Genomic DNA, 13460 nt, shown 5'->3' on the forward strand with positions numbered 1-13460 from the left:
CGGGAACTGGGCCTGGGCTGCTGAAGCAGAATTTAACCACCAGGCCGCGGCGCCAGCCCCCAAAGGCATGTTAAAACAGGTTCTCAACTCTAACTAAACACAAGAATCACCTGAGGAGCTTTTTTAAAATCCTAGTACCCCATCCCCTCTGGGAGTGGGCCCGGGGCATGGCCTCACCCTTAACATTTGCGGGGCCTGCAACAAGAGTACCACTGGAGATTCACATACTGAGGTCTAAATATTTAAAAGCTGCAAATGAAGCTAACAAACTGTTAAATAAAATATTTTTGTAGCCTCCCATCTTGACAAATACACCTTCATAACAACTGGGAAGGCCAGGTTCAAATGTAAAATTCTTAGACTCCATGGAGTTCCACGCTAGATGGGGCAGGTCAAGGAGAGTTGGCCCTTGGTGTGCAGCCTTTCCTCTTTCTTCTCTTCCCATCTCTAATGCCATTCTACACCTCCAGAGCCTCATGCACACGTATGTGGAGGTCCCAGCCTCCACATCCAGGTGTTAGCCACACTTCCTACAAAAAGAGCCCCTTGGCCACTCCTCTGGCCTAGAGGTGCACACACCAGCAAGACGGTCCATACTCAGAAGAATGGACCCTGGAACAGGCCTGTGCAGGCCCTGGAAGTTGACCCAGAGTATATGGGCCAGGAATTCCTGAGTCCTGGGTACCTGGAGCAAGGTGAAGTGGGGCTGTGGGTTTTGAGTGGGCACATCCCTTTGGCTCTGTGGACTTGCTACTGAACAGGGTCTTCTAAAGCAGAGCCCAGGGCAGAAGTTCCTCTTGCCTTGGTCTTAGGGCAAAACCGCCTGAACAACTGTGTTTTTATTGTTGTCGTTAACTTTTTATTGATGTTCATACATATAGATGTATGTATAGGAAAGTACACAAATTGTAGGTATACAGCTTGATGAATTTTCACAAATATATTGATTAAGGATGTATATGCATTTATCATAAAAATTATTTTTTATAAGAGAATAACAATAAAAAGGAAGGACTGTTAAACACAAAATTTAGGATAGTGGTTTCCTGTGGTGGGGACTGAGGGATGGGACAGAGAAAGACACATTATCGGTAATGTTCTAACTCCTAAATTGAGCAGGATTATGCTTCCTAATTTAAATATGTTACATATATTCTTTTATACATCCTAAAATCAACTCAAGGTCCTGGAGTCTAGGGGCATTCTGTTTAAAGACAAATGAACACTGAGTATTTCAGTGCTCCTGGGAGCATTCCTGTAGTTGATCATTTTGACTCATCCAAAAACAAAACAGAACTTTCTATGAAGAAAGAAAAAAGGAAAGTGTATAATATATTGTAAAACAATTCAATGTAACAAGGTTACTTTTAATCTTTTTTCACTGATTACAAATATAATACATAATACATAAAATTTAAGCACTGTATAAATCTGAGGCACTGAGAAGTAAAATCTCCCCCAAATGCTCTATCCTGCAGAGTCAATACCATCAACCATGTGGTGTGTATTCCTCAACCTTTTCTGTATGTAGTAACATTATTATTGATTTTTGCAATAATGGGATCATTTTAGATAAACTCTTCTGAACCTTGCTTTTTCACTTAACAATAGTCTCTTTTTTTTTTTTTGTGAGGAGATCAGCCCTGTGCTAACATCTGCCAATCCTCCTCTTTGTTTGCTTAGGAAGACTGGCCCTGGGCTAATATCCGTGCCCATCTTCCTCCACTTTATATGGGATGCCGCCACAGCATGGCCTGCCAAGCAGTGCGTCAGTGCGCGCCCAGGATCCGAACCGGCGAACCCTGGGCCGCCGCAGTGGAACGTGCGCACTGAACCGCTTGTGCCACTGGGCCGGCCCCAACAATAGTCTCTTGAACAGCCTTTTCCCTCTTAATGTTGTCCTTCAGAGAGAAGAGCAGATAGAGATGGAAAATGCCTTTCCCTTTCCTCCCCACAAATCCCATCACACTCATCTCTCAAAATCCAGCTTGAGTATCACCTCCATGAATTTGTAGGATGCCAGGATCAGGGGGACCCCAAAGTTCTGCTAGTCTGCCCTGGGAACCATCTTGCCCTATGGAATTTAGTCTCTCTTATCACCAAATCCCATTGTGTTTGTGCATGTGCCCACGCTTGAACTCACATAAATGAAGATATCATATATCCATTCATTTAACCAAAATTTATGGTGTGCCTACCATATGCCGGTCAGTGGTGAAGTCGACGGAGAAGATTCCTGTCTCATGACACTTATATTCCAAAGGGGGCATTTGGCAAATGAGGAAAAAAAATGAGACGATTTCTAATAGAGATAAGTGTGGAGATGAAAACAAACCAGGTGTGTGATGTGACAGAGAAGGATCAGAGACGGTAGGCACCAACCATTGCATACTGTGGCTGATTTTCCCAGCAGGAGTGAAAGAAGATGTCCATCAGACAGCTTTAAACTTCTGTCCCATTACCAGGCCACACAGCCTCTGGTCTGTTGTGCATGAATATTTTTATAATTCCCATCATCATGTAACTAGCATGATTGCATTGTGACTGATATGTGTGTCTTTCATGTAAGCATTTAAAATGTACTATAATTTTTATAAACCTATTTTGGCATTTCTTCATTTGGTAATGTACTGGGAGCCCCCCAGGATGGAAGCATTCCAGGACCCTCTTAGTCTCTACGGGACCCTAATTTGGAGGTACTTGTCTCTTTAGAACTTGTAATTATACATTATCACCTTGAGGGCAGGAGGAAGTCCTCATGTTCTGTCTACAGCAGCATTACTATTTGTTGGGGACATCATTATCAAAGAGAAGTTCACCATTGTGCCTTCTAGCCTGTGTGGGATGTTGAGGCAAGTAAATTGCCCGACAGAGAGAGCTGGACTTGGGACTTGGGTATTCTTTCCCCAGAATGCTCAGAGAATACACCCCAGCTCTCCCCTTCCAGGGGTTTTGTTTATCTTGTCCTGAGTATATGGTTAGGATGAGCCGGGAGCCCATGAAACCTGAGCCAGAGAGACCCCAGCTTCCAGAGACAAACCCCTATGTCGGGAGGTGACAGACTGATCTGAGGGGCAAGCCCCTGGTATCAGCAGGGCTTCTGACTTTTGTCCCTAAGGAGGCAGCACAGAGTTGGGCATTTGGTCTCTACAGCAGATCACCTGTTTTCCACTTCTGGTCACAGTTGCCATACAGTTTCCACTGCTCACATGGTGTGTGGGAGAAGAAAAGACAGAGCAGGCTCAGTGGCAGCTGGCCTGTGGGCCAGAGGGGAGCCTGAGGCTGGCTGCTCTCTGTTATAAGCCAGCCAGCCTACACATGGCTCTCTTACTTGGTTTTGTTTTTGTTTCAGTTATACAAATACATGTTTGTCTTAGTCCATTTGGACCATGATGACAAAATACCATAGACTAGGTGGCTTATAAACAACAGAAATTTGTTTTCTCACAGTTCTGGAGACGGGAAGTCCAAGATCAAGGCGTGGCAGATTCGGTGTCTGGTGAGGACCTCTTGCCTTGTTCATAGACAGCCATCTTTTTGCTGTGTCCTCACATGGGGGAAGAGGTGAGGGCGCTCTGTGGGGTCTCTTTTATAAGGGCATTAATCCTATACATGAGGGTTCCCACCTCATGACCCACTCACCTCCCAAAGGCCCCACCTCCTAATACCATCACCTTGAGAGTTAGGATTTTAACATAAGAATTTTGGGGGATACAAACATTTAGTCCATTGCAATGTTCATTGTAAAAAATTAAAACAATGTGTATTTTAAAGTGGGCAAATGATAATCTCAAAAGTTTTCACTACTATAAATAATGCTGGAATAAACATCCTTATATATCCACGCTTGCATATAGAAAGTAGTCTGGATGATTATTCTTTTAAAAACATTTATTTTTATTATTACTAAAGAAATTTATGCTCATAGTAAAAGAGTCAGAATGAAACAATGGAAAATGAGAATCACCCACACCTAATTCCCAGTCCCAATCCCCAAGATCATTAATATGTGGTCTTGTAGATTTTTCTCTACCTGCATTTAGACATTATTTTTAAAACAAAAATGGAATCATCCTATGCATGCCGTTCTGCAACTTGCTTTTTTGCTTGCTGTCTCAAAATATTTAGGTTCATTCATTCAACAAATATTTATTGAGTCCCTACTGTGTACTCAGAAGTTAGGGACCCAGCAATCAATGTCTTTGCTGTCAAAGAATTTACATTCTAGTGGAGGGGACAGGCATAGTAGACAAGAAACAAACAACAAGTAGTAATGAAAGCCAAGAAAGAAATGACAGGTGATAAAAGTTAGCAGGGAGGCAGGCAGTTTGTATGGTTTTATCTCATCTTTTGGCAATTTCATGGTGTGCAATGGAGTTTCCAGCTTTTCTCTAAGTGATGCTGCAAGGAACATCTTTGTCACATAAATTTGCATGTCTATAGGAGCAGATCTTAGGGCTTACTTAGATATCTTAAACCTTTTTCCCTCTAGGGCGCAACTGTTGCCATATCCACGTCTGAAAGGCGGCTCCAGTGAACATCAAGATGTGGGAGACAGGGAAATGGGGAGCTGCAGTGCAGGGGAGGGGCACTGGGTTTGGAGTCAGACTGAAGAACACCCCATAACTCTGCCTTTGCCTGCCCTCTCTGAACCTCCCCATTTGCGAAATGGAGACAACCTTCTAAACTCGAAAGGTTGTTGCAAGGATAAAATGACATCATTTCTCCTCACATTCTTCTCGGAACAAGCATAAGTATTTTGTTCTTTCATTCTTCTACTCATCAAACAACTACGATGTATCCATACCTCCAATAGGGACAGATTTCCCTAATGAACAATTGCAAAAATTGCATAGTGCCATTTCATTCCCTTGTGTAGGACGGATAGAGCCTTGCTATTTAAATTGTGGTCTGGGGACCAACAGCATTGACATCACCTGGGAGCTCATTAGAATTGCAGAATCATGTTCCCCTTCAGTATTTGCATATTAACAAGACCAGCAGGATTTTGTATGCACATTTTAGTTTGAGAAGCACTGGTTTAGAGTGGGAGATAAATGGCAGATAGAGTTAAATATCTCTTCGTCTCAATTAGGGATTGGAGAGAGTGTGACCAAAACATTCTTCTGGGTTGAATTTGGCCTTGTTGCCTAGACTGCCAATATTATGGTGTTTATTCTTTTCGGGAGAGAACTCAAAAGACCAGATTATTTCTTTAATCTGTTTCTCTAAACAGGTGTGGGAACTCAGCCTACCTCAAGATCTTGAGCTGTCAGGGCTGGGAGGGGCCTGAGATGTCTTCATTCCAGCTCAACCCTCAGCAGCCACCCTGCCCACTCCTGCCCCACCCCCACTCCACAGGTGTGGCCCCGAGAAGGGCGGTAATTTGTTCAAAGTCACACACCAACGGGGTGGGGGGCCTCAGTCCTGGCTCTCAGCGGTCCTACCTCTTCCCTATCTCAAATTTTGGTCCATTATTTTTTTCTATGGATTCAGCTCATCTTTTTAGAAAGGGAAATTTTAAAAAATGTTGATTTACTGTAAAAGAATTATGTACTTATTGTAAAGAATTCAAACAATTGTAAAAATTGACCCAAAAATTCCACTCTACAGTGTATACCAGAAAGATGAAAACCTATGTCCATACGAAAACCTGTACATGAATGTTCATAGCAGCGTTATCCATAATAGCCAAAAAATGGAAACCACCAAGTGTCCATCAGCTGACAAATGGATAAACAAAATGTGGTGTATTCATACAATGGAATATTATTCGACAATAAAAAGGAATGAAGTACTGACACATGCGACAACATGGATGAACCTGGAAAACATGTTAAGAAACCAGCCACAAAAGACCATGTATTGTATGATTCCATTTATAGAAATGTCCAAAATAGGCAAACCCATAGAAACAGTAGATTAGTGGTTGCCAGGGGCTGGGAGGATGGAGAAATGGGGAGTGACTCCTCATGTGCATGGGGTTTCTTTTTGGGGTGATCAAAATGTTCTGAAATTAGATAGTGGTGATGGCTGTACAACTCTGTGTATATACCAAAACTACTGGTAAAAAAAAAAACTTTAAAAGGGTGAATTTTGTGGTATGTGAATATCTCAATAAAGCTGTTATTTATTTATTTTTTTAATTTAATTGTGTTTTTGGGGGGTGAGGAAGATTAGCCCTGAGCTAACATCTGTTGCCAATCCTCCTCTTTTTGCTGTGGAAGATTGGCCCTGGGCTAACATCCATGCCTATCTTCCTCTACCTTATATGTGGGATGCCTGCCACAGCATGGCTTGATAAGTGGTGTATAGGTCCATGCCTGGGGTCTGAATCCATGAACCCCGGGCTGCCAAACTGGAGTGCACAAACTTAACCACTACACCACTGGGCTGGCCCCATCAATAAAGCTGTTGTTTAAAAAAAACGGTAGAAGAAAGAAAGTAAAATACCCTTTAAGTCACCCCATCCCAGACTCTCCCAAGTAGCCACTCATTTGCTCCATTAACATTCACTGAGGGCCTGTTCTGTGCAGCCTGGGGGCTGAGGACCACAACGAGAAGCGAACAACTCACATCCTAAGAGCACTGGCCCCTCCAGTATTCAAAGCCCCACAACCAGTGCCTGCACTGCCTCTGTCATTTCCACTGCCTGACCTTTGACCCTCATCTCCTACTTCCCCCTGGTGCCCCAACTCCAGCAATCCATGGAGCCCACCCCCTGCTCACTGTCTCTCGGCCCCTCTTTCCTCACTGCCCTTTCTACCCAGTCACTCGCCACCTCCACAATCTTCCCCGCTCATCGCATCCTCAGTCTCACCTGACAAAACCCCAACACTAGTCAAACCCACTCTCCACCCACTCTGCCCCTGCACCTGGGCAACTGGATGTGGCAGGAGGAAAACATGCCACCTTGCCAGCCGTCTCACTTTAAATTCATGACATGAGTCCTGAGTGGGCCCTTAGTGCTGCCTGGATGTCACAGTCATTCACTCTCCTCATGACTGTGGCACACCCTCTCTATAAAATGGGACAATAAATTTCTGCCTCCTGAGGCTGTTAGCTGTGTTAGCACCTGGCACACAGTAGGCCCTCAATCGGTGGTGGCTAGTGGGGTTATTATCATCTCTGGTCCTCAGTCCAGGGGCTCCCTGGTGACCTGGTCTCTGAGGAGACCCACCCTGTGGTCATTTATTTTGTTCCACTGACTGAGCAGCCATGGGTTCTTACACATCGGATCATCCTCCCACAGAGAGGAGGGGATGTGGTGGCACAGGGCAGTGAAGTCCATGGCCGAGCTGAGCAGTAGAGGAGGGAAGGTTACAACTTCCTGCAGCCAATGTGCCACGTGATGGGTCGAGCCTGAGTCAAACCATGGGGCCAGAATGGAAATTTACCAGGGCCCCAGAAAGGGCGTGTGGCGGAGTTAGGGGGTGCAGACAGCCAGCCTGCCAGTCTGGACTCACAGGGCAGAACTGGGAGAGGAAGATAGTGGCCCCCAGGAATCCAGGCTGCACCTCCCTCCAGGGAGCTGAGATCAAAGCCCAGAGGAAGGAGGAAGTGTGAACCTTGCTCCCCAGTGACTCACTTCATCCATCTGGGGCAAGTCATCTCCCACCCCTGCAGGAAGCCTGCCCGCTTTCCCACCAGATGGGCAGATCATCCGCCCTGGGTCAGCCTGTTCATAACACTGACTCGATTTGCCCGCACCCTTCATTCCTCCACCTCCGTGTAGAGGTGTTGAGATCTTTGCAGGTGCCTGTCTGGGTCTACAAGTAGGTCTTGAAAGATAATAGAGACAGTGGGAGGGACAGGAAAAGCCCTGTTCTGGAAGTCAGGACACTTGGGGCTTGGCCACTAACCAGCTCTGTGAGCCTGGTAGGTCTCATACCCTCTCTGGGCTCCAGCCTCCACTTCTGCAAGAACGGGCAGCTGGACTAGACGCCCTGCTGGTTCCTCAGCTCTGGAATTCTACCAGGGCTTGGGGCTCCTCCATCTCACCGTTGCCCTCAGGGAAAAAGCCCCCACGTCTTCATACAGCCTAAGAGGCCCTTGATGATTCAGTCCTGCCCGAGCCGGCGGACCTCACGCTGAAGTGGAAGCTGAAGCCATGGTTTGCCTCCTCCTTACGGGGCCTGGAGCCAGGCCACCCCAGGGCTCCGCCCTCCTGAGGATGGGGTGCTGGTCAGAGGGGTGTGTATTTTCAAGGGAGGTTCTGGCTGGGCTCTGGCCACAAGCTGCCTGGTCCGCGACTCACAGGCCCCAAACAGAGTTGTCTTAACCCTCCCGGGCCTTCCCGGATCAGGCCTTCAGGCTAATACCCAGGGTTTCTCTCCTGCTCTCCTGTGGGCCTGAAATTTGCAAGATCCCCACTGGCTTTAAAGGACCAGCTTAGGATGCCTTGGCGGTGTTGTGCTTTCCCGAGAAATCCTTGCTGTGTTTGCAGACAGGAAAAAAACTGCCACCCACGCTGGCTAAATGTCACCGGGATTTTCTGAGACCCCTCACCACCCACCCCTCATTTGGCATCTGTTTCCTGGTTGCTGGGGGGGAGGCGAGCCCCAGCACTTCCCCCACCCCACCCCAGCACTCCCAGGCTCCAGAAGCCCCCCGAATTAGGGAATGCAGCCCCACAGCTGTTGTTTACACTGCCTATCCATGATAGACAGTGCCCCCTGGAGCTTACTTTCTGCTTTATCCCATTACTTTGCTTAATATTAACCTTTTAATTTTGGGATAATTTTAGATTTACAGAAACATTGCAAAGATCATACCGTTTCCGTACACCAGTCATCCACTTCCCTTTTGTCACCATCTTACACTACGGCACATTTGTCAAAACAAGGAAACCAATATTGGTACAATACTCTTCACTAAACTCCAGACTTGATTTGATTCCACCAGTTTTTCCACTAACGTCGTTTTTCCATTCCAGGATCCAATCCAGGGAACCACTTGCATTTGGTCATATGCTATTTAATCCCTTTAAATGTGATGATGAAAGTATAATTATCTTTGTTTTACAGATGAAGGAAAAAGAGGTTCACAGAGGTGAGTGTCTTGCCCCAGTCCCACAGCTAGGAGCGGAAGGCTGTGGAAGAAAGGGATTAGGAGCTGGCATTTAGAGCCAGAATCCTCTGGTGGTGTGACCTTGAGCCTTGTCTCCTTGTCTGAAGGATGAGATCATAGAAAATTACTTGAAGGCAGGAGTGACGGCTAAATGAGATCATGTCTCTGGGCATCTTCCGCCCATGAAATGGTAGCTGCTGTTGTTATTATTACCATCAGTGTCATCATTACTGAGGAGCCCAGATCTCTCGGACTCCAAGTTTGTTAAGGTTTGTGTTCAGATGAGCCCCCCACCACTCGCCCTCGGGCACCTTTACTGAGGAGGGGGATAGGCCATACAGACCGTGCTCTGACCAGCCCTAAAGACTGAGAGTTAGAAATCCAAGGGTGTAGTCCCACTGTGACTGCTGGCTGTGTGTCCTTGGGCAAGTCGTGGCATCTTCCTGAGCCTCAGTTTCCCCACTTGTAAGATGGAGATGATCAGAGCCTTCCACGCAGAGATATTGGGAGACTCCAAGGGACAAGCATGGAGTAGCCCAGGGAGGGCCCCCAGCAGCCATGAGAGTGGCTGACCTCTGGCCCCCTGAGGGGGCAGGCAGGTCACAGCCTGGGCCTCCCTGTCAGGCAGGCCTGGTTCTGTTCCAGGTCCGCCCCTATCTGGGTGGGGCCCCCCAAACAGGATACCTAACCCTGCTGAAACCCCACTTCTTGTCAGGGATAATCAATCATCCTGACCCCTCCAGCCTCACCCCAAACAAGAACTCAGGAAATGTCAGTTTCCGCTGCTGTTTCTTACCCTCAGGCCTAAAGAGGTTGTGTCTCAAGTCAAGTAGCTGGTTAGGGGCTTAACCAGAGGGAGAGCCTGGGTCTTGCTGAGACTTTGTCCCATTCACCTGAGCAGAGACTCAGGTGACACATTCAGAGGCTGCTCTGGGGGCAGCTGCCACCTGCCAACTGCTTCTTAACTCTGCTTACCACCACCTCCCCTGACCTAAAGGGGCCACCCATAAACACCTGATGAAGGAAGTGTTAACATTTTCAGAAAAAGGTAAAATCATGACTCCCATAGAGATATAAAATCAACATGTTAAGGGCCGGCCTCGTGGCTTGGCGGTTAAGTGCGTGCACTGTGCTGCTGGCGGCCCGGGTTCGGATCCCGGGTGCGCACTGACGCGCCACTCCTCTGGCCATGCTGGGGCCGCGTCCCACATACCGCAACTAGAAGGATGTGCAGCTATGACAGACAACTATCTGCTGGGGCTTTGGGGGAAAAATAAAAAAAATAAAAAAAAAAATCTTTAAAATCAACGTGTTAAACATTTTTAGCTCATAAGGGAACCACGTGGATGTTATAACCGACGGGTTCAAAAGGGCAACAGAGGAACATTCACATTTACAGGTCAGGAATAGTGAAATGAATGTGCAAATGGAGGTGAAACTGGTTTTTCCACAAGGGGTCAGGGGGAATCTACCAGACAGGACAGAATTGATCAGTTCCCTACAATTTACAGAGCTGTAGAAGAGCTCAAAGACAATGAAAGGCTAGAATCCGATTACTCAGAAGGCATACTGCATGTAGACAGTGTGTAGTTTTCCGCTGAAGTCACATTTTTTTCTGCAAGAGGAAGGTCATGAATAGGGCGCACTCCACGGTCTCTAACCTGCTGATCATTCATGAGATTAGCATGAGTCACACACTACGGGGCGGGGCGGGGTGGGGGGGGGCCGGAATGCACCGTCCTTTCTGAATGAACAGGGAAATCTCATCTCACTGGCAAACAAGAGACCTGCAGCCTAAAATCAGCAGCTCTAAAGATGAAGGACTCAAGACATTTAAGATTTTTTTCAGCTGGATTTTGTTTTTATTTTATTTATTATTATTATTTTTTGTGAGGAAGATCAGCCCTGAGCTAACATCCATACTAATCCTCCTCTTTTTTGCTGAGGAAGACCGGCTCTGAGCTAACATCTATTGTCAATCCTCCTCCTTTTTTTTTTTCCCCCCAAAGCCCCAGTAGATAGTTGTAAGTCATAGTTGCACATCCTTCTAGTTGCTGTATGTGGGACACGGCCTCAGCATGGCTGGAGAAGAGGTGCGTCAGTGCGCGCCCGGGATCCGAACCCGGGCCACCAGCAGCAGAACACGTGCACTTAACCCCTAAGCCACGGGGCCAGCCCTCAGCTGGATTTTGTTACACGATGGGTTCTGGAACATTCTAGAATGTGGGTGTTTGTGACATGGGTCTGTAACAGAGGCCTGTAGTTTTCACTGGACCTGGTTTGATCCTCACTCTGCTGTGCAGGCCTGGACAGTCACACCATCTCTCTGACGTGCAGCTTCCTTGTCTTTGAATTGGGATAGTAATAGTACCTATTTCATAGATTACTATTTTTTTCTATGAGTAGCTATTCACCTTATGAGAAGTATATTTTAAATTGAGAAAACTATTTCTTTGAAAATGTCTTGTGATCACTGGGACTCTTCCTTATCGGCCCAGCCTCTCCTCTCTCCTCCATCCTGATCCCCTTCTGCTCTCCATTAATCCCTTATTTCCACCAGTTGTGTCCCTAGCAGTGTAGGGAGCAGCATTTGGTTGCTCCGGAGGGCGTCGTACATGCTGGGTGGAGTTCATACCTCCAAGCACTTGGGTGTGGCCTCTGGGAAGGGGGATGGGGGGGGACGGGGTGACACGCAGAAAGTCGCAGGGTTCCCCGGCAACCCCATGTGGTCCTTTGTCCTGATACTGTGCTTACTGAGCCCAGGTTCCCAGGTACTGACTTGCAGGGACGGCAGCGTGGGAGCTCCCAGACGGGGTCCTCCGGGCAGGTGGGAGTTTGGGCCCATGAGGAATTCAGTCTCCTGACACGGTCTCCCTCCAAGAGGGTGTGTTCCAGGTGCAGCAATTCCACAGCCACATCCACTCGCTTTGTAGTTGTCCATTTTGTTTTCTTCTCTCGTGCTCACTGCAACCACGTGCAATAGGCAGGCAGGAATTATTCCCATCTCCCATCTGAAGAAGCTGAAGACCCCATAAAAGCACGAGAACATCGGTGCCCCAGGGCTCGATGCCCTGTTCGCTGGCGCATGCTGCCCTCTAGTGGCTGTATACGGCACCTGCCTTCAGGAAGCCCAGGTCCGCCAGCAGCATCTCACTGAATTTGCACACAGCAATGGCCAGCCTTCCTAGGACCCCCGTCTCAGGACTCCTACCGCACTTTATCAGCCACTTTCCCTGTCTCTGAGCATTAAATATATGTATGTATATATTTCATTGTGGTAAAATATATATAACATAAAATGTACCATCATAACCATTTAACAATGTTGAGTTCAGTGGCATTAAGTACATTCTCATTATGCAACCATCTTCCCCATTCATCTCCAGAACTCTTTTTATGGCGCAAACTGAAACTCTGTACTCATTAAACAGCTCCTCATGCCCCCTGCCCCCAGCCCCTAACCAACCACCCTTCTACTTTCTGTCTCTATGAATTTGACTACTCTAAGTACCTCTGTAAGTGGAATCATACAGTATTTGTCTTTTTGTGACTGGCTAATTTCACATTGCAGAAATCTCCCTAGAAGTGGTTTATAAATGTGTATAGCCCAGAAGACAAAGGCATCCCCCAGAATTTCATTTAGATACCACCCCTTCAAACACAACCAACCAGAAATAGGCTGGAACATGAGGAATCACAGCACAAGGTTACATTTTAATGTAGGAAAAACCAAACAAAACCAACTGCAAAAATGACCAACACCCCCTATCCTGTGAGTCACTGCTGCTTCCCTACCAACCACAGCTGTAGCGCCACATCCTAGCTATAAATGAATTAAGCTTCTCAATCACAGAATTATCCCTGCTTCCTGACAGCACACATCCGGAGCAAAACTCCACTTCCTTAAATCCTCCCCAAATCCCTCCATACCTGCCCAAGCTCGCTGAGTCTCTCCTAACCCCCCCTTACTGAGACGCCCTGTGGTTCCCTGTGCCGTGTGGCCTCCCCTGCTGCAGCAAGCATAATAAACCCAACTTTGTTGACTGTGGGCATATCCCCGGTGGTCTCTGATTGATGGGCATCAACAGAACCATGGAGGAAGGCTGATAAAGAGCGATGGCTAAGAATTGCTGGCTAGCACCAGACGGAGTAGGTGACTCGTGAGCTAGTAAGAAACGTCAGCAAGCCCAATGCTGCTTCTTTCCATCACAGCAACCCTCTAGGAGCGATATTAGTATTCTTCCCATTTCACAGATGGGGAAATCAAGGCTCAAAGGATTAATAACTCATCCACGCTATTGAGTAGCAGAGCCAGGTCTGGGACCTGAGTTGCCTCCCCTCCGAGTCCAGCGCCCTTTGCCGCCATGCACCCTTCTCTCTGGAGCTGCGCT

The sequence above is a fragment of the Ceratotherium simum genome, chromosome 22, assembly GCF_057802395.1.
Source record: "Ceratotherium simum simum isolate JZ-2026a chromosome 22, ASM5780239v1, whole genome shotgun sequence".
NCBI classification, from domain to species: Eukaryota; Metazoa; Chordata; class Mammalia; order Perissodactyla; family Rhinocerotidae; genus Ceratotherium; species Ceratotherium simum.